General features: G+C 42.3%; 1 long non-coding RNA gene across 1 annotated transcript in view; it reads right to left on the bottom strand.

The window, feature by feature from the left end:
• The window catches only part of LOC309652990, a 135,077-nt gene that overhangs the window by 100,661 nt on the left and 6,512 nt on the right, over positions 1-27,904 (bottom strand). The window contains exon 3 of the long non-coding RNA XR_014258953.1: positions 15,038-15,278. This is a non-coding gene — a long non-coding RNA (uncharacterized lncRNA). The remainder of the gene's footprint in view (positions 1-15,037; positions 15,279-27,904) is intronic.

Here is a 27,904-nt window from a genome sequence, read left to right on the forward strand (position 1 = left end):
AAGTCAAGAGATAGTACATATGAAACTAAAAACAGAAAAAATCTGACATCTCAAACCATTCAGGGAAAGAGAAACTACATAAAAATAATCTGCACATGTATCAGCTATGTAAATGTAAAAAAAAAAAACTGAAATCACACAATTACTGGGATAAAATATGGATGATTTCCCCAATAACCTGTTGAGAAACTCTCTCTCTAACTATGACTGAAAATCTAAGTGCAATAAAATAAATAATTGATAATACATAAATAAATAAAGACATAATTACACATTCTATGTAAATGGGAGGCTCCCTCCTGGGGAACTGCCACATTTAGAACTCAAACTAGGTTTCTTAAGCAAGTGTTCCACTGAAAACTGAGCAGCAGTCATCCCTTTCTGTTTTTCAGTTTCTTCTATGAGAATCCAAGCCATCCTGCAGTGGTACCTGCTACCTGGCTATTCAACAGAGCATCACTGATCCAGCAAACATCCCAAGTAGCTCAAAATGCTGAGTATTTCTTCCTACAATCAGGCATCATTGTCTGATTGGATGCAGCCAACGAATCCCAAAATGAAGCAAAGTCTAAGTCTATTACAGAAATTCCCCAATCTGCTCTGAGAACGGGTTTGTTAATACCATACTCAGAAAAGGTATCTACTGCTGCCTATAACCAATGGTACACGTGAAAAGAGAGTAGAATACCAGCTCTAGCATTTTTGTCTCTGGGACCCAGAGATCCCCTCTACTCAACTGTACAGTTGGCACTCTGCACATTTCCAGGATTCCATGGCCTCATGTGATGAAATCTCTAGGTCTTGTTTTGGGCCACGTCCCAAATTGCAGATGAATTACCATGCAGTTGGCACTGGTCCTAACCTGGGCAGGACATGTCTGATGAGCTTGTTGATTCCACTGAATTTCCCTCAAAGGGTCTTTATCCACGGGTATTCATAAAACACATGAACAGATGGTATGCACCTTTAGCATTCTGCTGATAATGTTCACTCCAACAAAGGCTAAAACTTGATCATCCAGTCTTTCAGCTGCCAGCCACCAGCCCACACTACCAAGACATTAACTTCCAGCAGGAGTCGGTAAAAATGTAGCACGATGTATTTGGGGGCTTATTCTCCAGGACAAGCACCACACCCCAAACTCTACTAATTGAGCAGAATTCCCATTGCAGGTACAGTTGTAAATGCTTTTCTTTGGTACTGTGCAGCTACACTGGCTCACATTCACCACTAGACTTTAATTTAGTGGCTAAGTCCATAAACTAGACCCAACCACCCACAAGAAACTTGGTATACCAAAGCCACCAAGTAGCCTGAGTTGATGACTCGAATCCATACATCGAAGAAAGCCATACCTGGAGAGTCACTGGATACATTTTCCTATAGCTACAAGACACCACTAATGCCCAGTTAACTTCTTTCCTTGATGTGCCACTTCCACATAAACATGAAGGCTCATTGGGGTCTAACAACTTTATGGGTTTCTCATGTTACCAGTCCCTTGATAGGGATACGAGGGTTTAAAAACCCCTGCTATTGCTTTGTTGCTCTCTCGATGTCCATCATTACTCACTAGCAAGCCAGCAACAGTCTTGCAAATGGAGTGTGCTCAGCTGCGGTGTCACACTAGCACCAAAAACAAAAGCACAAATGGCAACATTACCTTGACATCCTCAAAGAGACTGAGCGGCCAATGTTAGACGTTATATTAATGACGATTTCAGGAACACTTCTGAGTGTCTTTAGTGGCATTAATAGACTATAAGCCATTACTTCACTGATGTATGAATGTGAACAATGACATATTAGAAAGGGAAAACAAAACCCCGAAGTGCATCATTTCCTTAATTGGGCGGCTATTTCTTAATATGTGACTGGTAAATCTAGTGCCAATGACTAAGAAGTTGGACCAACTCTCTAAGGCAGACCATCTGCTGCTCTTGTCCCTTCCAATCTAAATAATGTCATCCATGTAATGGTACCGGGACACCTGTGATGAGGTTTCAGCCTTCTGTGCTTTCTGACCTATCTGCTGGTGGAAAAGTGCGGGTCTCATCGCATTGCCACATTAACGTATAACGTAGTCTGACCCATGAAGGCAGACTCTAATCACACAGGTCCTGTGGGAGCTGAGAAAAGCATCAGCATGTCCATCGCTGCACACAAGACCCTTCAGTACGCACAATGGAGTCCGAGAACGTTATGATACCGGAACTACAAAGGCCAGGAGGACTGCTGCCACACAGAGCTTCACCTACAATGAGGCATCAAGTACCCTTCATTTTTTCTCTGGCTGCCTAGGGATACTGTAGGTGGTACGGCCTCTTTAAGCACATCCACCTCCATTAGTCCCTCGGTCAATGTAGAGACCTTCTTTTATACATCCTTCCAATCAGAATTCTGCCCTGCTTTACTGGTACCTCATGGCTGGGCTGGGGCAGCCTGGTGGGCTCCCAGTTGTCCACTTGTCCCACTACCACTGTTCTATCATGGCACTTCCCCAGTGGGAACACCCCTACAATCAAGAAGAGAATTACATAGACTTAACACAACTCTCCCCACATTCAAGCAGTACTAGTTACAACAACGTGTGTGTGTACTGATCAGCTGTGTGTTTAGATCTGGCTGGGGAGTGACCTGCCTCTCCACCTCCCAAAGAAGTTAAGTTTTGTGTTCTCCATGTGGACACACAGACCCTGAGAAAGGGAATGTGGTAAGCCTTTTCACTCCGAAGAAGGAGGAACAGGGATTATTTTCCCCTTACTTCAAGCAAAGGACAAAGAGCTTCAGAAAGTTTGTCTTATGTCCTGTGGAGTCTGCAAAAAAAACACAAGACAATATCTGGTTCATGCAATGAAGTCAAGAACCGGGGGCTAGAGCTGCACTTGCCAGAAGGTACAGTAAGAATGCTGGCTTGGGAGTGCACTGCGCTTCCACCACATGCACAAGAAACGACTGTGCTTTTCCTGTCCACGTGTGAGCTCTGCAATGGTGAATGACCTGAGCCTGCATTAAAATGAAAGCACTAAAGAGGATCCCTTGGGGAAAAAATGGAAGCAAAACAAAGTGGTGAGTCACAAAATTCACTGGTCTAGAATGAGTCTAGTGCCCAGTCAGAGAACAGGTACATTCTTGAAAGCCTGCATTGAACGGGAGGTTGAACACATGCCCGCTCAGGTAAGACATCTGACAGAGGCTCACTTATCTGTTAAACTGTGTTCTCCCCAAAACTCACATGTTGAAGCCCTAACCCCCCAGTGCCTCAACATAAGACCTGGTTTGGAGATAGGGTCATTAGTGAGATAACCAAGTTAAAATGAGGCCATTAGGCTGGCCCTCATCCAATGGGTCCTTCTAAGAAGAAGAAATGTGGACACAGGCACATACCCAGGGAGAACACCATGTGAACATGAAGATAGCCATCTACAAGCCAAGGACTCAGTCCTGGAAAACCCCTTTCCCTCACATCTCTCAGAAGGAATGAAGTTTGCCAACACCTTGGTCTTGACTTGCAGCCTTCAAATGATACAATAAATTTCCATTGTTTAAGCCACCCAGTTTGTAGCACTTTATTATGGCAGCCCTACAAACTATTACAGACTCCAAAGACCAAGACAATAAATGTCAAATAGTTTCATATTCTAAAGTGAGGTGCTGGCCAGCTTACAAAGTAATGGACTCAAATGGGTTCTGTCAGCACTAGCCCATTACCCAACACAGAGATATAAAAGAGTTGAGGTGGAAGAAGGAGAAAAGAAATGTTACAGAGAGTTGTCGACATGGTGAGCATTTTCTCCACACTTACGAGGGAGGGACAAATATTGTTTTCCCCTAGCTGCAAACTGGTGATAAAAGCTACAGAAAAGCTAACTGATGCCCATGGGGGTTGAGAAACACAGGAACTAGTGTCTGACTCACCCAAGTAAAACCAAGAGGTGGGGTCTGGATGCCCCCTGGAGAAAGGACAGTAAGCATGCACCTGGGAGAGAGCAGCGATTCCACCGTTTACAGATCTGTGATTTGCTCTTCCCCCTAAGGCCTTCTCTATCTGGGGATTGCACTGGCGGGGAACGGGGACAGTGAGAATGAGCAATCTGTGCACTGGGGAAGAGATGGAAGACAAACAGGCAGAAGTGGTTTGAAAATATGAGAGAAAAAGAGGCCCCCTGAGAAAACTTACTAATGCAAAAAACCCTGCTTGAAGGGTGATAGAGAAATTCACAGAGGAGATGCTTCTCCAAGAACAACAAGATGGTTATTAAGAAGACATAGCTGAAGTAGTCACATAAGTGGCAGGGTCTGCATGCACCCTGACAGTCCAGAGAAGGATGAAAGGAAACTGGGTTACATGCATGTTGTACCCCGCATTGTACTCAATTTCTCCCGTCACCCCCCTTTTCTCACTTCCTTCCCCTTTTCCTGCTTTCTCTACTTCTCCCCAAGTCTCCCATGTTCTCATTCATTATGCTGAGTAATAGCTACAAAGAATGCAGTGATTCTCTAACTGAAGACAAGCCCCCAATAATTCAAGGAGACTTTCCTAGGGGTAGCTGGGCAAGGAGAATTCCAATAAAATCCATGTCCACACACTTATTCTATATGAATGGTTTCCTAAGTTAGATCTGTCCACCAATGAACATAGAGTACATCCAGAATCTTCTCCCTCCCTTTTCAAAATCAACTTGTCCCATTCTGACCTACAGGATGTCATCTATATTTTTCCAATATGGCACTGTGACATTATCAGGATCCAGAAAAGGGAGTCGAAAATCCCAAAAAGTAAAATGTCGAAAGCATCTGGGGGGCTTCCCTGGTGGCGCAGTGGTTGAGAATCTGCCTGCCAATGCAGGGGACACGGGTTCGAGCCCTGGTCTGGGAAGATCCCACATGCCGTGGAGCAACTGGGCCCGTGAGCCACAACTACTGAGCCCGCGCGTCTGGAGCCTGTGCTCCACAACAAGAGAGGCCGCAATAGTGAGAGGCCCGCGCACCGCGATGAAGAGTGGCCCCCGCTTGCCGCAACTAGAGAAAGCCCTCGCACAGAAACGAAGATCCAACACAGCCAAAAACAAATAATAAATAATAAATAAATTTTTAAAAAAAATCAACATGGAGATGAGGCCCTTTGATGTACTGCTACCACCCCACATGCAAAGTTGGGATCAAACTTCCTACCTTGGGGTCCAGGAGGCCAAACATACCACAAACCAAATGACTGAAGGAGTACATATATGGGGAGCTACTTTTCGCTAAAATGAAGGACTACACACACTGGTTGTTGGGATTGAATCAATACCTGAAGCTGTAGTGAAGTCAACAGCCAACAAATGCCAAATCTTTTTAAGAGGCCACTGAAAATACAAAAGAGGCTTTCCAAGAATGCTACCTAGTATAAATATCCCTCTTGAAAGGTGGAGGAGAATTTTGCAGGAAGATAACTCAAAATGAAATTCTCTCTAAAAACAAAAAGGAGGCATTACCTGCAGAGAGAGCCAAAGGCAGTCACATATGTGGCAGGGCCTTCCTGCACCCCACCTATAAAACGATGGGATGAAAGAATACTGACTTCCCTCCACTTCTGAGGATAGGTAAAGTGGATAAGTTAATGCCCCTGCATTATAAGAGCTTTGCCAGAGGCTCCAAAAAGCCAAAACCATAAATGCCAAGTAACCCACATTCTTAAAGTGTGAACTCAGCTACCTTGCCAGAACCTTGAACAAAGCTGTTTATGGAGATATCAGCCCATTGCCCATCTCTGGGATATAAAAAGTTGAGGTGGAAAGAGAAGGAAAGGAATTTTAAAGGGAGTCACCAGCATGATAAGCATTTTCTTCCCTGTTCTGTGGGCCTCCTCCACCACCTTCTCAACCTCATAATTAAACTTTCTATTTAAATGGGCGGAAGAACCTGGGAAATGCCACATTTAAAGAACAAACTTGCTTTCTTAAGTGTGTGCTGCACTGGGAACCAAGCATCGGTTGTCCACTTATCTTACACTGTCTCTTCTCTAAGAATCCATGTAATCTTTCAATGGCACCTGCTGACAATGAATGATATGGGGCATGAATAGTCCAGTGAAAGCCCATGAAGCTGGCCACCACTGGGTATGTTTCCCTCTGAAGGTGGCACCACTGTCTGATTGAAGTTGGTAAATACAAATATAAAAGTCCAAATAAGAGTCCTTGAGTACTGTCCATACTTGCTATGTGGACAGGCACATCAGTGCTGTTCCTTGAAAAGCTGTCTACTCCATCGATGGCCAGGGGTACCCTTGAGAGGAGGTTAGGGCACCAAGACTGGTACTGCTGGCTATGGGACCCAGACATCCCCTTTCTACTCAACTATGCAGCTGGCACTCTGCACTTATTTCCAGGATTCCTTGCCCTTAGGTGCTAGAATCACTAGATCTTGTTTAGTGGTCCAGGTGAAGATGGATTACCATGCGCTGTGCGATGGTCTATCCAAGTGACCATGGTCTTAACACGGGCATCACAGGTGATGAGCTCCTTGATTCTACTGACTTTCATTCTTGAAGGGTCGTTATCCATGGGTATGCACAAGGGCCAGAAATAGGAGGTGAGCATCTTGGGCAATATGATAATAATTTTTTGTCCCCACAGGGGCTGAGACTTGATCATCCAGTGATTATGCTGCCTAACACCAGCCAACACTGTCAATCCATGGGTCCTTGCCCAAGAGTTAGTCAAAATATATCCAGGTGAACTCGGGGTGGTGTTGCCCAGGGATAGCACTGCACCCCATCACTCCATCCATTGTGTAGAATCGCCTTTCCCATGCACAGATGCAAGCAGTTTTTTGTTAGGTTGTAAATCTTCCACAGCTCACTATGACCCATCTGCCTTTAACTTTGCTGATGTTTTCATGAACCATATCCAGGCATCCCCAGAAACCGGGGTGTACTGAAGCTACCAGAAGGCCGAAGGGCTGACATACTGTCACATACACAGTGCTGACATACTGTCACATACACAGTCCAACTAAGAGTCGTTGCATAGATTTCCTCCACTGCCACCAGAAGGTGAGATGTTGGCAAAGTCTCTGCATCTGACACAGCCATATCTAGACAGTGACTTCTTGTACCTGTGTGACACCATTAATGCCTAGTTTACTTCTTTGCTAAATTTACCACCTTCACATAAGGAGGATATTTCCTAGGCAACACCCACTTGGTTGGTGGTCTCATTTGGGAGCCACCCCATGGTATGGGAAAAGTCAGGGGGTAACAACACCTGCTCTTACTTTTTTACTCTCTCAATACCCACGGGCATCCACAATAGGTGAGCAGCAGTCTTTCAAATGGGGGATATTGTAGCAGTTTCAGCAAGGGCCACAAACAAATCCCAAAGGGTGCCCTTGTCTAGTGGCCACATCTTTTTGCCACAGGCTCTACTTGGCATAAATGTCAGTCACAGACACTTTCCCTCAGAAGTACTGCACAGTACTTGCCTGAATGGAATCATGCTCTGTACAGCTTGTTGGAGAGTCCTGAGACAGGTTGCTGGTCAAATTAGATGCACTTTAAGATGTATAATGTCATGGGCTGAGCAGGATCCTTATGTGAGGTATAAAACACATCCAGTACTGAACAAGCTTATCATAAGCTGTGCAAAATGTGGTCTTCTAGAAATTTTTAGGACATTTGCTTTTACTGAATAGACTCATCGATTGTTTGTAGACATCAGACCACATGGTTTCCAAGAACTATGCTTGGGAGGCTGGCTGCTGATTCTTTTTCTTTTTAATTTATTTATTTTTAATTTATTTATTTTTGGTTGCATTGAGTCTTCGTTGCTGCGCGCAGGCTTTCTCCAGTTGTGGCGAGCGGGTGTTACTCTTCATTGCGGTGTGCAGGCTTCTCATTGCGGTAGCTTCTCTTGTTGCAGAGCATGGGCTCTAGGCACGCGGGCTTCAGTAGTTGTGGTACACGAGCTCAGTAGTTGTGGCTCGCGGGCTCTAGAGCGCAGGCTCAGTAGTTGTGGCTCGCGGGTTCTAGAGCGCAGGCTCAGTAGTTGTGGCACACGGGCTTAGTTGCTCTGCGGCATGTGGGATCTTCCCGGACCAGGGATCGAACCCATGTCCCCTGCATTGGCAAGCGGATTCCCAACCACTGAGCCACCAGGGCAGTCCCTGGCTGCTGATTCTTATAGGGTTAATCATCAAGCTCTGGTTACTCAGATATTGGACTGCCTACCTAAGACAAACGGTATGTTGTCCTTAGCCTTTTGATTCAGAATATTGTCACCCATGTAATGTTACCAAGACAACCTGGCTGAGGTTTCAAACTTTTCTATGTCCCAGCCTGGAGAAAAATCAGTTTTAGGTGTTTGTGAGGCAACACATTGAACATATATTGTGACCTGAGAACCAGTGAAGGTAAATAGGCCCTGACCCCATGGATGCACTGGGATTTGAAGAAAGCATTAGCATGCCCACCATTACAAGCCAGGCTCCTCAGTCTGCACACAGGACCTGTGATCATTATGAAACCTGGAAGTTCAGGTGCAAGGAGGACTGCTCCTCAGCGAGGCTGCTGTATGGGACAGTGAGGCATCTAGTACTTTCTTGGCTTTTTTCATGGATAATTCAGGGCTATTTTAGGGTGGTATAGTATCTTTAAGCACCTCTGCCTCCATGAGTTCCATGATCAGTATAAGGACATCCTTTCACCCAACTCCACCTTCACAACCTAGCGTCATACACTGCTTTACTGATACATCATGGCTGTGCTGAGGAAGCCTGCTGGGCTCCTGGTTGTCTACTCGTCCCAACACCACTGTTCTATCGTGGCACTTTGCCATTGGGAACATCCCTTATAATCAAGAGAAAAATTACACATACTTAACCCAATTCTTCCCACAATACACTCACCCATACCAGTTACAACACCCTGCATGTGTACTGGCCAGAAAGGACCCACCTATAAACTCAGATAAGCTCATTCTTCAGTGCGAGAATTATTTCCAAATCCAGTAAGTGCAAACCTTGACCATGACATCAGGGGCTTCTACACAGCATAGTTCCCAGTGTTCAAAATTGCCAGGATGATCTGGCAACCAAGGTACAGTCAATTCACCAACATACTTTAACCAGTGCATAAAGCTGCCAATCGCTCTTACAGACGGAGAGCCCTTGAACTCTACCCTGGACCTCTTTTTGTTGAATGAAGTAAGTGTATGGGTAGAAAGGTGATGTTGAAAGCACTGGATAAACATCCTCCTGAATAGCATCAATCTCAGCAAGGTTTTCTAGTTGATCTTCCACCTGTCGTTAGCAAGGATGTCATGGCCAGACTGACTTTGAACGTGGGGTCAGTCATTAGATGACCAGGTAATCTCCACTCCTTGTCCTGCAGCATGACTGGCAGGGCGCCATCGTCTGTTAGCCAAGGGCCCAAACGCATATAGTCAGTCTTACTGGGCATTTGTACAAATCTATCCCTAATATGACTTCTTTCCTACTTTTTACTTATATACCTCAGTACATTTCTGCATGACTGACTGCCCCTTGTCACAAGACAACTTATCAGTGAGATCTGCTACTGCCCCCCAAGTCCTGTCCCATACTTAGCTAGTCAACCTGTGGGATCTCATCTGTATTTTTCCAAGAGGGCACTGTGACCTTATCAGCCTCCAGGAAAAGAGAGTTTAAAATCCCATGGAGTCGGACTTCCCTGGTGGTCCAGTGGTTAAGACTCCATGCTGCCAACACAGGGGGCACGGGTTTGATCCCTGGTCGGGGAACTAAGATCCCACATACTGCACGGCACAGCCAAAAGATCAAAAAAAATAATAATAATAAAATAAAAATAAAATCCCATAGGGTCAATCTGTGAAAAGCAAGTGGGAAAGCCCCAGGTATTCTTGCCTCTTTAAGATTATAAGACAAACGGGCCACTACTGCAGCAGTTCTGTAGGAGCAACAAGCGTTCTCTCGGAAACATAGAATTCTTTAGTTTGTGGAAGACAACAGTGGTTCTTTGCATGCAAGATTCAGTGTGTGAGCCCATTTACATTATTTCAAGTACTGTAGTTGACAGACAGGCCCTGACTTTTATTGGGGATCATAAGACTCCCTTGCTGGTGGGCATGCAAGGCAATAGAAAATGACACCTTTAACTCACCAATCAACATCCTTATACAGTGAAAACTTTGGATATCAGACAAAATTTTTCTGATACCATATGAACATTCAAAATTCAAACATGTAACACATTTCAATACCAATGACATATTGTTACATAGTATAGACAACGAACTGGCTCACAGGCCTCTCAATGACAAAATCACTTTTAAGTTTTTATCTTTTTACTGCAAGTTCTGTCAGATGCATTCAACCTGTTTTTCAGAAACAGAAACCACAGGTATTTTACACGGACACCACAACACCAGCTTCCAGGAGACGCTCTAACTCTCCTTGGCTGGGAGCCCAGGAAATAAGGGGTAAGGGGGGCAGGAAGTGCAACTGGTACTAGTAAGCGCAGGTCTGCACACACGTTTGGCCATTCTGCAGGCCTCAACAAACATACTTTTATCAATAACTAGACACCAAACAGACAGGTGATGCCAATCCTACCTCTTCCTACCTAACCCTCCAAACTTTTTTCAACAGGTAGCAGACACTATCCAATCCTAGAGAACCTACCTTACCCTAAACTGGCCCACACACCTTGAAAGAGGCTGGACAGAGGGAGAACCCTTACGCTCCGCCTCCTCACCGACCATGGAGATGAGGGTGCACTACCAGATCCCAGGGAGCTATGCCTCTCATAACCTGGCCTGCACTGCTCTACCACATCTGGGAGCCTTGATTTCTCCTAACCTCCTCACGCTCTACACCCAGATTAGAGAGTCTTATCTCATCCACTAACCCAGCCATAGGATCCTAAGGACCACAGATCCTAGGTGCATCATCTCTCCTAACATGGAACAGGCAATCCGTTAGTGGGGAGACCCGATCCTCCTCTCACCCACTGGCAGGTGAGAGTATGTGCTACCAGATGCAGTGGAATCTATCTTAGGCAGTAACCTGTCCAGGGTGGCCTCTTGCCTAGGAAAAGGGCATCATAACTTCTCTCAGCCACACATCAGTGCCAAGTCTGGCATCTCACGCACAGAGACATGCAAGGCCAAGGCCAAGGCTCAAATTATTACCCCACCAAAAATACAAACGGCCACTTTTACATTTGACATTTTAATACTTACAAAGACATCAGAAAAAAGGAATGAGGCGAAACTGTCAGCTCCGCATAATCCTTGTCCTCCACACCAAACTGACGACAGGGTAACAAAAGGGAGCAAATGACCTCGACGCAAGGTGTAGGATATCCCATTATGGAGGAGGCAGCTCTAGACTGCAGCTAAGTGCTTTTCAATTCTGCAGCTCTGTACTCAAGTGTTACAAGGGCAGAAATGCCCATGTCTCAACAGACCCTGAGTGGGTGAGAAAACTGCCTCGTGGCGATGCGGGTTGGAGTGGCTGACCCAAGGGCAAGAGCTTCCGAAACCTTCACTCCTGCTCCCTGGACTTAGAACAACACAGAGCCTCGTGTCTGGCTCATGTCGAAAAAACAGCTGGGGCTGGAGCGGCCCCTGCCCGGAAAGACAGAAGGAGGCTGACATGGGAGAGAACTGCACTTCCACCAGCTGCAGCAGAAAGGAAGGTTCTCCAAGGTCGACACGTGGACCCTGAGGAAGTGAAACTGGTGGGCATTCTCTCCACCCTCACGAAGGAGGAATGAAGATTACTTCCCCCCGCCTCAAGCAAATGACAAACAGCTTCAGAAAGCTTGACGTATGTCCCCTGGAGTTAGAGGAACAGTGGGACTAGAGTGTGACTCATACACACGAAGTTGAGAACCTGGGGCAGAAACTGCCCAGATCAGAAGGTATAATATAAAGGCTGGCACAGAACACAGTGCTTTTTTACCACCTGCATAAGAAAGGACTGTGTTTTCCATGGTCAACATGTGAACGCTGCTAAACTGAGTGGACTAAGTTTGTCTTAAAACAAAAGCACCAAGACCAGTGCCTAAAGAGAAAGAAAACCTCAACAGAAGAGAGGGCCACAAAAGCCTATATATTTAGGGGAAGTCTAATGCCCAGACAGAAGCTGCACGCCTGGACCCTTCAGGTAAATGGAGACAGATACTAGTATGGGTATCACATAGGAAGAGAAGCTAGAGATGCAGCTGCCCTGTAGAAGAAAGGACTGTCTTCCAAGGTGGACATGTGGACTCTGAGAAAGGGACAGTGGTGGGCATTTTCTCCACTGTCATGAGAATAAAGATAGCTTCCCTCTGACATTAATCAAGTGAAAAGGAGCTTAGAAACACTTGACTCATGTCTTCTGCAGTTAGCAAGACACAAGAACTAATGTCTGATTCATGCAAATGAAGCCAAGTATCTACAGCGGAAAATGTCCGGCCAAAAGATTCAGTAAGAGGAATGGCATAAAAGTATACTGCACTTAATGCCACATGCAGAAGAAAAGACTGTATTTACCATGGCTGACAACAGAACCTGGGGAAAGTGAGCGTACTCAGGTTGCTTTAAAAGGAAAGCACCAAGATGGAACACCTAAAGAGGCAGATGACCCCAACAAAAGTGTGGGTCACAAGAGAACAGGGTCTGACAGGGAGTTTATTGGCCAGTCAGAGGAAAGGCACTAGATGTGACAGGAGCCTGCAGTTTGGGTCCCTTTAGGAAGCTCAAAATGTACCCATGAGAGTGTGAGCTCAGAATTTCCTCTGTATCACAAAGCCCCAGAGCCTCATTACAACTTTGCCAACCATAGGTATACGTTATTCTCACACAAGCACCTCTCTCCCTGGGGATCACATCTGGAGCGGTGGGGCAGATGGATAGATACATCCATCCTATATAAACATATATACAAATCATTGGCAGGATGGCAAAACTCATGACACAGACAGTTGCATATGTGGGGGGTCTCCATGCACCCTCCATGACGACTCCTACAAGGATGGGATAAAGAGACAATGGCTTACCTCACTTTACCTGAGCACAACTTCCCAGTATTCTCCTGTGCCCCCTCTTTTCTCTCCTTCTCTGCCATGTTCCCCTTTTTCATTACTGTTCCTCACTTCTCTCCTATTCTCACTCATTATACCAAGAGATATACCTAAGAATGCAGCACTTCTCTGGCTCAGGTCAGAGCCTCAGTCCTACAAGGAGCCTTTCATAAGGATACCTGAAAGAGTCCTAATAAAACCAGTTTTCATCACATTTTCATCTTCTATATGTATGTTCTCCTAAGGTATATCTACCTAAAAAGAATCCTGGGCCTCAACCACATCTACCTTCCTCCCTTTTCATAATCAACTTTTTATATTTACAAACTGTAAATCACTTAGAAAAAAAAGTATTTGTAAATCTTTGTGACCTTGTGCTACACAATAGTTTCTTAAGTATGACACCAGCAGCACAAGCAACCAAAGAAAAAGTAGTTTAATTCGAAATCACTAAAATTAAACAAATTTTGTGTCAAGGGACAGTATCAAGAAAGAGAAAAGACAATCTATAAAATGGGAAAAAATATTTGCACATCATATATCTGAAAAGAATTTAGTATTCAAAATATACAAAGAACTCAAAACTCTATAGTCAAAAGACAAACAACCCAGGACTTCCCTGGTGGTTCAGTGGTTAAGACTCCACGCTTCCACTGCAGGGGGCGTGGGTTCAATCCCTGATCGGGGAACCAAGATCCCACATGCCACACGGTGTAGCCAAAAAAAAAAAAAAAAAGACAGCCTAATTAAAATTTATGCAAGGGCTTCAAGGGCTTCCCTGGTGGCGCAGTGGTTGAGAATCTGCCTGCCAATGCAGGGGACACGGGTTCGAGCCCTGGTCTGGGAAGATCCCACATGCCGCAGAGCAACTGGGCCCATGAGCCACAACTACTGAGCCTGCGCATCTGGAGCCTGTGCTCCGCAACAGGAGAGGCCGCGATAGTGAGAGGCCCGCACACCGCAATGAAGAGTGGCCCCCACTTGCTGCAACTGGAGAAAGCCCTCATACAGAAACGAAGACCCAACACAGCCAAAAATAAAATAAATAAAGAATTATAAAAGTATGTGCATTAAAAAATTTAAAAAAAAAAACTTATGCAAGCATATGAATAGACATTTCTCCCAAGAGATTATACAAATGGCCAAAACGTGCATGAATATCAATGCTCATTAAGGAAATGCAAGTCAAAACCACAATGAGATACCACTCCACATCCACTAGGATGGCTATAATCAAAAACACAGACAATAACAAGTGTTAGCAAGGATTTGGAAAAACTGGAATCCTCTCCCATTGCTGGCCTGCAATGATGCAACCGTGGTGGGAAACACTTTGGCAGGTCCTTAAAAATTCAAACACAGAGTTCCCATAAGACCCAAGAATTCTAGTCCTTGGTATATACCCAAGAGAACTGAAAACATATGTTCACACAAAAATTTACCCTCAAATGTTCACAGTACCATTATTCATAATAGCCAAAAAGTAGAAACAACCTAAATGTCCATCAGTTGATCAATCCATAAACAAAATGGTTACACAGTGGAATATTATTCATCCATGAAAAGGAATGAAGGATTGATACACGCTGCAACATGCATGAACCTTGAAAACATTATGCTACATGAAAGAAGCCATTCACAAAGTAACAGATATTATATGATTCCATGTATATGAAATGTCCACTATTGGCAAATCCATAAAGTCATAAAGCAGATTAGCGCTTTTCAGGTGAAGGGAGAATGGGGAACTGAAAGTGACTGATAAGAGGTATTGGGTATCATTTCTGAAGTGATGGAAATGCTCTGGAATGAGCTAGTGGCAATGTTTGCACAACACTGCACATATACTAAAAACCAATGAACTATAGTTAATGATACTGTATTGCGTACTGGATTGTACACTTTAAAATGTTGAAATTTTATGTATTGAATTATATCTCAATAAAAACTGTAAAATAAAATAACAATAAACATTATGAAACTCACAGGTTGTGTGGGTCTCAAATGCAGGAATGGCTGTCCCAGGGCATCCCATGAGGCTGCGGCCAAGATGTTACCAGGGCTGCAGTCATCAGAAGTGACTGGAGCTGGAAGGTCTGCTTCCAAGGTGGTGCAGTCACAGGCTGGCAAGGTGGTGCTGGTAGCTCATGGAAGGCCTCAGTCGCTTCCCACATGGGCCTCTCCAGAGGCTGCCTGAGTGTCCTCATGACTCTGTGGATGACTTCTCCTAGAATGAGAGAGGGACAAATGTTGCTACCTCAAGCAAATGACAAAAAGTTTCAGAAAGCTTGTGTCTCCTGTAGGTTGAGGATCACAGGAACTAGCGTCTGAGTCACTCAAGTAAACTCCAGAGGCTGGGGCTGGAACTGTCCCTGGCAGAAGGGACAATAAAATGGCAGCCTGAGATTAAACTGAACTGCCCACAAATGCAGAAAAATTTGTGTTTCCAGGGAACACATGTGGACCCCACAAAAGACAGTGGTCTGAAACTGTCATAAAAGGAAAAGCAGCTAGGTGGGCCACCCAGGGGAGCAGAAGGATCCCAACACAGGGGTGGGGCACAAAAGCCTAGGGACTGAGGGAGAGTCTAAGTGGCTATTCAGAGGAAAGACAATGGATGTGGCAGAGCCTGCACTCTGAGGTCCATCATGGAACCTGCGAATGTCCCCATGACAGTGTCAGACAGGGATTTCCTTCATACCACAGAGCCCCAGGCCAGGCTGCAACTTTGTCAACCATGTGAGGGTGCACCCTTCCCCCACAATCCTCACATTCTCTGGACCCCATTATAGATCAGAAACAGTATGTGGTCAAATTTACATTTAGACATTTATGCCACCATGGACTAATGTCTGTGAGTGCCATTGGAATTTTAGCTCAATAATAGTAGGACGTGTCTCTTTTGTTACTGCTGCACCCCAATGACAGTGTCTGGCACACAGCAGGTGCTCAAAAAGTATTCCTGATCAGTGCCTCACACCATAGACAAAAATTAACTCAAAAAGGCTCAAATACCTAAAGGTAAAAGCTATAACTATAAAACTCTTAGAAAGAAACGTATTATATCTTTATGACCTTCGATTAGGCAATAGCTTCTTAAATATGACACCAAAGCACAAGCAAGCAAAAAATATAAATTAGACTTCATCAAAATTAAAAGGACACTATCAAGTAAGTAAGAAAAAAAAACCCAGAGAATGGGAGAAAATATTTGTAAATCATATATCTTATAAGGGTTTAGTATCCCGAATATATAAAGAACTCTTACAACTCAACAACAACAGAAAGAAAAACAACCCAATTATAAAATGGACAAAAGATTTAAATAAACAGTTCTCCAAAGATGATATACATGAAAAGATGCTGAACATCATTAGTCATTTGGTAAATGCCAATTAAAATGATATCACTTCACATCCTTCCCATGACTATGACCAAAAAAACAGACAATAACAAGTGTTGAAGATGTGGAGAAATTGGACTCCTCATACACTGCTGGTGTAAATGTAAAATAGGATAGCTGCTGTGGAAAACACTTTGGCAGGTCCTCAAAAAGTTAAACATAGAGTTATCATATAGCCCAGCAAGTCCAGTCTTAGATAGATACCCAAGAGAATTGAAAACATAAGTTCACATAAAAACTTGTAAATGAATGTTCATCATTATTCATATTAGACTAAAAATATAAACAACCTGAATTTCCATCAATTTATGAATGGGCAAACAAAATTGGTATATCCATACAATGGAATATTATTCAGCTATAAAAAGGAAGAGAGTACCAATACATGCTAAAACATGGATGAACCTTGAAACCATTAAGCTTAAGTGAAAGAACCCAGGTCCAAAAGGACAAATATTGTATCATTCTACTTATATGAGGTATCTATAGCAGTCACATTCAGAGACAGAAAACAGAACGGTGGTTTCCAGGAGCTGGGTGGGGGGGGGGGTGGAGAATGGTGAGTTACTGCTTAATGGGTATAGTTTCAGTTCAGGAAGATGAAAAATTCTGGAGAAGGATGGTGGTGATGAGTGCACAACAATGTAAATGTACTTAATGCCACTGAACTATATATACACTTAAAAATGGTTAAAATAGGGGCAGAGTCAAGATGGTGGTGTGGGAAGATGCCGAGTTAGCATCTCCCCACAACTAGGGTGCCTGCCGGCCACTGGTGGGGGACCCTGACGCCCAAGGAGATGGAAGGAACCCCCAAGTGAACCGGTAGGACATGGGGGGACTGAGGGGGGAGGACAAGTGGAGGCCAGACAGGATCGGCGCCCCTGAGGCCAGGGAGATCAGGAGAGGCAAGCAGGAGGGGCCCTCTGGGAGGAGCAGGAGAGGAGCAGAGGGCGTTTGCCCCACCCACTAGGGGCCAGGGAGCCTGCTGAGCTCCCAGGCCGGTCTCCTGCCCTCCAAGGCCCATCCCTCCCCACCCCACCCCCGCTGCATTGGTCCTGGGGGGATAGGAAGGAGGCCAAGGGGAGAACAGAAGAGGCAGATGGGAGGGGCCCTCCCAGACCAGAGGAGCAGGAGAGGAGAGGAGGGCATTTGCCCCACCCACTCGAGCCCAGGAAGCCTACTGGGCTCCCAGGTGAGGTACCCTGCCCTCTGAGACCAGGGGTGGGGGGCACGCCTGGGCCCCTTCTGTTCAGTTCAGCCTAAGCCCCACCCCCCACAGCCCCCAGGGCCTTTTCCAGCCCTGTGGGTCCTAAGCATAGGCCCCACTCACCACCCAAACCTCACCCTTGCTTAGGTCCCACCCTTCACAGCCAAGGCCTTCACCACCACCCCCTTTTTTTTTCTTTTCTTTCCTCCTCTTTTTTACTGTTGTGGTATTGTTGTACCTTCCAGTTGTTGATTCATCTATATATTTTTTTATATTCTTTCTAACATATCTGTTAGTTTCCTAGTCTAATTTTATTTTTTAGTTTGTTATTGTTCTCTCTCTTTTTTTTTTTGCCACCCCATGTGGCTTGCGGGATCTTGGTTCATGAGCCAGGGGTCGGGCCGAGGATCCCGTGGTGGGAGCTCTGAGTCCGAACCACTGGGCTAACAGAGAACCTCAGACCCCAGGGAATATTCATCGGAGTGAGGTCTCACGGAGGTCCTCATCTCAGCACCAAGACCCAGCTCTACCCAACAGCCTACGAACTCCAGTGTTGGGAGCCTCAGGCCAAACAACCAGTAAGACAGGAACACAATCCTGCTCATAAAAAAAAAAAAGATGAGAAAGCAAAAAAATATGTCACAGATGAAGGAGTGGTAAAAACCTACAAGATCAAATAAACGAAGAGGAAATACGCACTCTACCTGAAAAAGACTTCAGAGGAATGATAGTAAAGATGATCCAGAATCTCAGAAATAGAATGGAGGCACAGACTGAGAAAATATAAGGAATGTTTAACAAAGATCTAGAAGAACAAAAGAACAAACAAACAGAGATGAACAACACAATAACTGAAATAAAAATACACTAGAAAGGTTGAGATTAACCAAGATGGCGGAGTAGAAGGACGTGCTCTCACTACCTCTTGCGAGAGCACCAGAATCACAACTGGCTGCTGGATAATCAGCGACAGGAAGACATTGGACTTCACCAAGGAGGATACCGCACGTCTGAGGACAGAGGCGAAGCCACAGTGAGACGGTAGGAGGGGCGCAATCAGAGTAAAATCAAATCCCATAACTGCTGGGTGGGTGACTCACAGACTGGTGAACACTTATACCACAGAAGTCCACCCACTGGAGTGAAGGTTCTGAGCCCCACGTCAGGCTTCCCAACCTGGGGGTCCGGCAATGGGAGGAGGAATTCATAGAGAATCGGACTTTGAAGCCTAGTGGGAATTGATTGCAGGACTTTGACAGGACTGGGGGAAACAGAGACCCCACTCTTGGAGGGCGCACATGGAATAGTGTGTGCATCGGGATCCGGGGGAAGGAGCAGTGACCCCAGGGGAGACTGAACCAGACCTACCTGCTAGTGTTGGAGGGTCTCCTGCAGAGGCGGGGGCTGGCTCTGTTTCACCATGGGGACAAGGACACTGGCAGCGGAGGTTCTGGGAAGTACTCCTTGGCGTGAGCCCTCCCAGAGTCTGCCATTAGCCCCACCAAAGAGCCCAGGTAGGCTCCAGTGTTGGGTTGCCTCAGGCAAAACAACCAACAGGGAGGGAACCCAGCCCCACCTATCAACAGTCAAGTGGATTAAAGTTTTACTGAGCTCTGACCGCCACAGCAACAGTCAGCTCTACCCACCACCAGAGCCTCCCATCAAGCCTCTTAGATAGCCTCAACCACCAGAGGGCAGACAGCAGAAGCAAGAAAAACTACAACCCTGCAGCCTGCGGAACAAAAACCACATTTACAGAAAGATAGACAAGATGAAAAGGCAGAGGGCTATATACCAGATGAAGGAACAAGAAAAAACCCCAGAAAAACAACTAAATGAAGTGAAGATAGGCAACCTTCCAGAAAAAGAATTCAGAATAGATAGTGAAGATGATCCAGGACCTCGGAAAAAGAATGGAGGCAAAGATTGAGAAGATTCAAGAAATGATTAACAAAGACCTAGAAGAATTAAAGAACAAACAAACAGAGATGACCAATACAATAACTGAAATGAAAACTACACTAGAAGGAATCAATAGCAGAAAAACTGAGGCAGAAGAACGGATAAGTGACCTGGAGGACAGAATGGTGGAATTCACTGCTGCGGAACAGACTAAAGAAAAAAGAATGAAAAGAAATGAAGACAGCCTAAGAGACCTCTGGGACAACATTAAACGCAACAACATTCGCATTATAGGGGTCCCAGAAGGAGAAGAGAGAGAGAAAGGACCAGAGAAAATATTTGAAGAGATTATAGTCGAAAACTTCCCTAACATGGGAAAGGAAACACCCACCCAAGTCCAGGAAGCTCAGAGAGTCCCATACAGGATAAACCCAAGGAGAAACATGCCGAGACACATAGTAATCAAAGTGGCAAAAATTAAAAACAAAGAAAAATTATTGAAAGCAGCAAGGGAAAAACGACAAAAAACATACAAGGGAACTCCCATAAGGTTAACAGCTGATTTCTCAGCAGAAACGCTACAAGCCAGAAGGGAGTGGCATGATATACTTCAAGTGATGAAAGGGAATAACCTACAACCAAGATTACTCTACCCAACAAGGATCTCATTTAGATTCGATGGAGAAATCAAAAGCTTTACAGACAAGCAAAAGCTAACAGAATTCAGCACCACCAAATCAGCTCTACAACAAATGCTAAAGGAACTTCTCTAAGTGGGAAACACAAGAGAAGAAAAGGACCTACAAAAACAAACTCAAAACAATTAAGGAAATGGTCATAGGAACATACATATCGATAATTACCTTAAACGTGAATGGATTAAATGCTCCAACCAAAAGACACAGGCTTGCTGAATGGATACAAAAACAAGACCCATATATATGCTGTCTACAAGAGACCCACTTTAGGCCGGACACATACAGACTGAAAGTGAGGGGATGGAAAAAGATATTCCATGCAAATGGAAATCAAAAGAAAGCTGGAGTACCTATACTCATATCAGATAAAATAGACTTTAAAATAAAGAATGTTACAAGAGACAAGGAAGGACACTACATAATGATCAAGGGATCAATCCAAGAAGAAGATATAACGATTATAAATATATATGCACCCAACATAGAAGCACCTCAATATATAAGGCAACCGCTAACAGATATAAAAGAGGAAATTGACAGTAACACAATAATAGTGGGGGACTTTAACACCTCACTTACACCAATGGACAGATCATCCAAAATGAAAATAAATAAGGAAACAGAAGCTTTAAATGACACAATAGACTAGACAGACTTAATTGATATTTATAGGACATTCCATCCAAAAACAGCAGATTACACGTTCTTCTCAAGTGCACACAGAACATTCTCCAGGATAGATCACATCTTGGGTCACAAATCAAGCCTCAGTAAATTTAAGAAAATTGAAATCATATCAAGCATCTTTTCTGACCACAACATTATGAGATTAGAAATGAATTACAGGGAAAAAAACGTAAAAAACACAAACACATGGAGGCTAAACAATACGTTACTAAATAACCAAGAGATCACTGAAGAAATCAAAGAGGAAATCAAAAAATACCTAGAGACAAATGACAATGAAAACACGACGACCCAAAACCTATGGGATGCAGCAAAAACAGTTCTAAGAGGGAAGTTTATAGCTATACAAGCCTACCTCAAGAAAGAAGAAAAGTCTCAAATAAACAATCTAACCTTACACCTAAAGAAACTAGAGAAAGAAGAACAAACAAAACCCAAAGTTAGCCAAAGGAAAGAAATCCTAAAGATCAGAGCGGAAATAAATGAAATAGAAACAAAGAAAACAATAGCAAAGGTCAATAAACTAAAAGCTGGTTGTTTGAGAAGATAAACAAAATTGATAAGCCATTAGCCAAACTCATCAAGAAAAAGAGGGAGAGGACTCAAATCAATAAAATCAGAAATGAAAAAGGAGAAGTTACAACAGACACCGCAGAAATACAAAGCATCCTAAGAGACTACTACAAGCAACTGTATGCCAATAAAAAGGACAACCTGGCAGAAATGGACAAATTCTTAGAAAGGTATAACCTTCCAAGACTGAACCAGGAAGAAACAGAAACTATGAACAGAACAATCACAAGTAATGAGATCGAAACTGTGATTAAAAATCTTCCAACAAACAAAAGTCCAGGACCAGATGGCTTCACAGGTGAATTCTATCAAACATTTAGAGAAGAGCTAACACCCATCCTTCTCAAACTCTTCCAAAAAATTGCAGAGGAAGGAACACTCCCAAACTCATTCTATGAGGCCACCATCACCCTGATACCAAAACCAGACAAAGATACTACAAAAAAAGAAAATTACAGACCAATAACACTGATGAATATAGATGCAAAAATCCTCAACAAAATACTAGCAAACAGAATCCAACAACACATTAAAAGGATCATACACCACAATCAAGTGGGATTTATCCCAGGGATGCAAGGATTCTTCAATATATGCAAATCAATCAGTGTGGTACACCATATTAACAAATTGAAGAATAAAAGCCGTATGATCATCTCAATAGATGCAGAAAAAGCTTTTGACAAAATTCAACACCCATTTATGATAAAAACTCTCCAGAAAGTGGGCATACAGGGAACATACCTCAACATAATAAAGGCCATATATGACAAACCCACAGCAAACATCATTCTCAACGGTGAAAAACTGAAAGCATTTCCTCTAAGATCAGGAACGAGACAAGGATGTCCACTCTCACCACTATTACTCAACATAGTTCTGGAATTCCTAGCCACGGCAATCAGAGAATAAAAAGAAATAAAAGGAATACAAATTGGAAAAGAAGAAGTAAAACTGTCACTGTCTGCGGATGACATGATACTATACATAGAGAATCCTAAAACTGCCACCAGAAAACTGCTAGAGCTAATTAATGAATATGGTAAAGTTGCAGGATACAAAATTAATGCACAGAAATCTCTTGCATTTCTATACACTAATGAGGAAAAATCTGAAAGAGAAATTAAAGAAACACTCCCATTTGCCATTGCAACAAAAAGAATAAAATACCTAGGAATAAACCTACCTAGGGAGAAAAAAGACCTGTATGCAGAAAACTATCAGACACTGATGAAAGAAATTAAAGATGGTACCAACAGATGGACAGATATACCATGTTCTTGGATGGGAAGAATCAACATTGTGAAAATGACTATACTACCCAAAACAATCTACAGATTCAATGCAATCCCTATCAAATTACCAATGGCATTTTTTACGGAGCTAGAACAAATCATCTTAAAATTTGTATGGAGACACAAAAGACCCCGAATAGCCAAAGCAGTCTTGAGGGAAAAACACGGAGCTGAAGGAATCAGACTCCCTGACTTCAGACTATACTACAAAGCTACAGTAATCAAGACAATATGGTACTGGCACAAAAACAGAAACATAGATCAATGCAACAAGATAGAAAGCCCAGAGATAAACTCACGCACCTATGGTCAACTAATCTATGACAAAGAAGGCAAAGATATACAATGGAGAAAAGACAGTCTCTTCAATAAGTGGTGTTGGGAAAACTGGACAGCTACATGTAATAGAATGAAATTAGAATACTCCCTAACACCATACACAAATATAAACTCAAAATGGATTAGAGACCTGAATATAAGACTGGACACTATAAAACTCTTAGAGGAAAACATAGGAAGAACACACTTTGACATAAATCACAGCAAGATCTTTTTTGATTCACCTCCTAGAGTAATGGAAATAAAAACAAAAATAAACAAATGGGACCTAATGAAACTTCAAAGCTTTTGCACAGCAAAGGAAACCATAAACAAGACGAAAAGACAACCCTCAGAATGGGAGAAAATATCTGCAAACGAATCAACGGACAAAGGATTAATCTCTAAAATATATAAACAGCTCATTCAGCTCAATATTAAAGAAACAAACAACCCAATCCAAAAATGGGCAGAAGACCTAAATAGACATTTCTCCAAAGAAGACATACAGACGGCCATGAAGCACGTGAAAAGATTCTCAACATCACTAATTATTAGAGAAATGCAAATGAAAACTACAATGAGGTATCACCTCACACCAGTTAGAATGGGCATCATCAGAAAATCTACAAACAACAAATGCTGGAGAGGGTGTGGAGAAAAGGGAACCCTCTTGCACTGTTGGTGGGAATGTAAATTGATACAGCCACTATGGAGAACAGTATGGAGGTTCCTTAAAAAACTAAAAATAGAATTACCATATGATCCAGCAATCCCACTACTGGGCATATACCCAGAGAGAACCGTAATTCAAAAAGACACATGCACCCGAATGTTCATTGCAGCACTATTTACAATAGCCAGGTCATGGAAGCAACCTAAATGCCCATCAACAGACGAATGGATAAGGAAGTTGTGGTACATATATACAATGGAATATTACTCAGCCATAAAAAGGAACGAAATTGAGTCATTTGTTGAGACGTGGATGGATCTAGAGACTGTCATACAGAGTGAAGTAAGTCAGAAAGAGAAAAACAAATATCGTATATTAACACATGTATGTGGAACCTAGAAAAATGGTACAGATGAACCGGTTTGCAGGGCAGAAGTTGAGACACAGATGTAGAGAACGGACATATGGACACCAAGGGGGGAAGACTGCGGTGGGGTGGGGATGGTGGTATGCTGAATTGGGCGATTGGGATGGACATGTATACACTGATGTGTATGAAATTGATGACTAATAAGAACCTGCAGTATAAAAAAACAAACAAACAAAACAACTAATACTAAACATTCATTGGGTTATTTGTATGGAAATATGTTAATATAAATGTTTCAGACATTACATGAAATTTCTAAAAATTTTATATGTTCTGGTATAATGTTATAAGTCATAATCCTAGTTATTACTTTAAAATATGTATCTCAGAAATAACTAAAAAAATAAATAAAAATAAATAAAAAATAAATGGTGTTGTTATAGTGCCAAGTAGAAAAATAAACAATTGTGTACACAGATAAAAAAATACACTAGAAGGAATCAATAAAAGAATAACTGAGGCAGAAGAAAGAACAAGTGAGCTGGAAGACAAAATGGTGGAAATAACTGCTGAGGAGCAGAATAAAGAAAAAAGAATGAAAAGAATTGAAGACAATCTCAGAGACCTCTGGGACAACACTAAATGCACCAATATTCGAATTATAGGGGTCCCAGAAGAATAAGAGAAAAAGAAAGTGTCTGAGAAAAGATTTGAAGAGATTATAGTCAAAAAGTTCCCTAACATGGGAAAGGAAATAGTCAACCAAGTCCAGGAAGCACAGAGAGTCCCATACAGGATAAACCCTAGGAAAAACACACCAAGACACATATTAATCAAACTAACAAAAATTATGTTCAAAGAAAAAATATTAAAAGCAGCAAAGGAAAAACAAAAAATAACATACAAAGGAAGCCCCATAAGGTTATCAGCTGATTTTTCAGCAGAAACTCTGCAGGCCAGAAGGGAGTGGTATGATATACTTAAAGTGATGAAAGAGAAAAACCTACAACCAAGATTACTCTACCCAGCAAGGATTTCATTCAAATTCGATGGAGAAGTCGAAAGCTTTTCAGACAAGCAAAAGCTAAGAGAATTCAGCACCACCAAACCAGCTCTACAACAAATGCTAAAGGAACTTCTCTAGGCGGGAAACACAAGAGAAGAAAAAGACGCACAAAAACAAACCCAAAACAATTAAGAAAATGGTAATAGGAACATACATATCGATAATAACCTTGAGTGTAAATGGATTAAATGCCCCGACGTACACACAGACTGGTTGAATGGATACAAAAACAAGACCCATATATATGCTGTCAACAAGAGACCCACTTCAGACCTAGGGATACTTAGTGACTGAAAGTGAAAGGATGGAAAAAGATATTCCATGCAAATGGATATCAAAAGAAAGCTGGAGTAGCAATACTCATATCAGATAAAATAGACTTTAAAATAAAGAATGTTACAAGAGATAAGGAGGGACACTACATAGGATTGATCAAAGGATCAATCCAAGAAGAAGATATAACAATTATAAATGTTTACCCACCCAAAATAGAAGCACCTCAATACATAAGGCAAATTCTAACAACCACGAAAGGAGAAATTGACAGTAACACAATAATAGTGGGGAACTTTAACACCCCACTTACACCAATGGACAGATCATCCAAACAGAAAATAAATAAGGAAACAGAAGCTTTAAATGACACAATAGATCAGATAGATTTAATTGATATTTATAGAACATTCCACCCAAAAGTGGCAGAGCACACTTTCTTCTCAAGTGCACACGGAACATTCTCCAGGATAGATCACATCTTGGGTCACAAATCAAGCCTTGGAAAATTTAAGAAAACTGAAATCGTATCAGGCATCTTTTCTAACCACAACACTATGAGATCAGAAATTGATTACAGGAAAAAAACTGTAAAAAACACAAATACATTGAGGCTAAACGGTGCACTACTAAATAACCAAGAGATCACTGAAGAAATCAAAGAAAAAATTAAAAAATACATAGAAACAAATGACAATGAAAACACAACGATCCAAAACTTACGGGGCGCAGCAAAAGCAGTTCCAAGAGGGATGTTTATAGCAATTCAATCTCACCTCAAGAAACAAGAAAAATCTCAAATAAACAATCTAACCCTACACTTAAAACTACTAGAGAAAAAAGAACAAAGAAAACCCAAAGTCAGTAGAAGGAAAGAAATCATAAAGATCAGAGAAGAAATAAATGAAATAGAAACGAAGAGAACAATAGCAAAGATCAATGAAAACTAAAAGCTGGTTCTTTGAGAAGATAAACAAAACTGATAAACCCTTAGCCAGACTCATGAAGAAAAAAAGGGAGAGGATGCAAATCAATAAAATTAGAAGTGAAAAAGGAGAAATCACAACTGACACCACAGAAATACGAAGGATTATAAGAGACTACTACAAACAACTATATGCCAATAAAATGGACAATCATGAAGAAATGGACAAATGCTTGGAAAGGTACAATTTTCCAAGAGTGAACTGGGAAAAATTAGAAAATATAAACAGACCTATCACAAGTAATGAAATTGAAACCATAATTAAAAATCTCCCAACAAACAGAAGTCCAGGACCAGATGGCTTCACAGCTAATTCTATCAAAACACTGAGAGAACAGCTAACACTGATCCTTCTCAAACTCTTCCAAAAAATTGCAGAGGGAGAAACACTCCCAAATTCATTCTACAAAGCCACCATCACCCTGATACCACAACCAAAAAAAGATATCACAAAAAAAGAAAATTATAGATCAATATCACTAATGAACACACATGCAAAAGTCCTGAACAAAACACTAGTAAGCAGAATCCAGCAACACATTAAAAGGATCATACACCATGATCAAGTGGAATTTATCCCAGGGATGCAAGGATTCTTCAATATATGCAAATCAATCAATATGATACACCACTTTAAAAAATTAAGGAATAAAAACCATATGATCATCTCAACAGATGCAGAAAATGCTTGACAAAATTCAACACCCATTTATAATAAAAACTCTCCAGAAAATGGGCACAGAGGGAACCTATCTCAACATAATAAAGGCCATATATGACAAACCCACAGCAAGCATCATACTCAATGGTGAAAAACTGAAAGCATTTCCACTAAGATCAGGAACAAGACAAGGATATCCAATCTCGCAACTCTTATTCAACATAGTTCTGGAAGTCCTAGCCATGGCAATCAGAGAAGAAAAAGAAATGAAAGGAATACAAATTGGAAAAGAAGAAGTAAAACTGTCACTTTTAGCAGATGACATGATACTATACATAGAGAATCCTAAAGATGCCACCAGAAAACTACTAGAGCTAATCCATGGATTTGGTAACGTTGCACGATACAAAATGAATGCACAGAAATCCCTTGCATTCCTATACATTAATGAAGAAAAATCTGAAAGAGAAATGAAGGAAACACTCCCATTAACCATTGCAACAAAAAGAATAAAATACCTAGGAATAAAGCTACCTATGGAGACAAAACATCTGTATGCTGAAAACTATGACACTGAAGAACAAAATTGAAGATGATACAAACAGATGGAGAGAGATACCATGTTCTTGGATTGGAAGAATCAACATTGTGAAAATGACTCTACTATCCAAAGCAATCCACAGATTCAGTGCAATCCCTATCAAACTACCAATGCATTTTTCACAGAACTAGAACA

This window comes from Balaenoptera physalus (assembly GCF_965194825.1).
Source record: "Balaenoptera physalus genome assembly, chromosome: X".
NCBI lineage: Eukaryota > Metazoa > Chordata > Mammalia > Artiodactyla > Balaenopteridae > Balaenoptera > Balaenoptera physalus.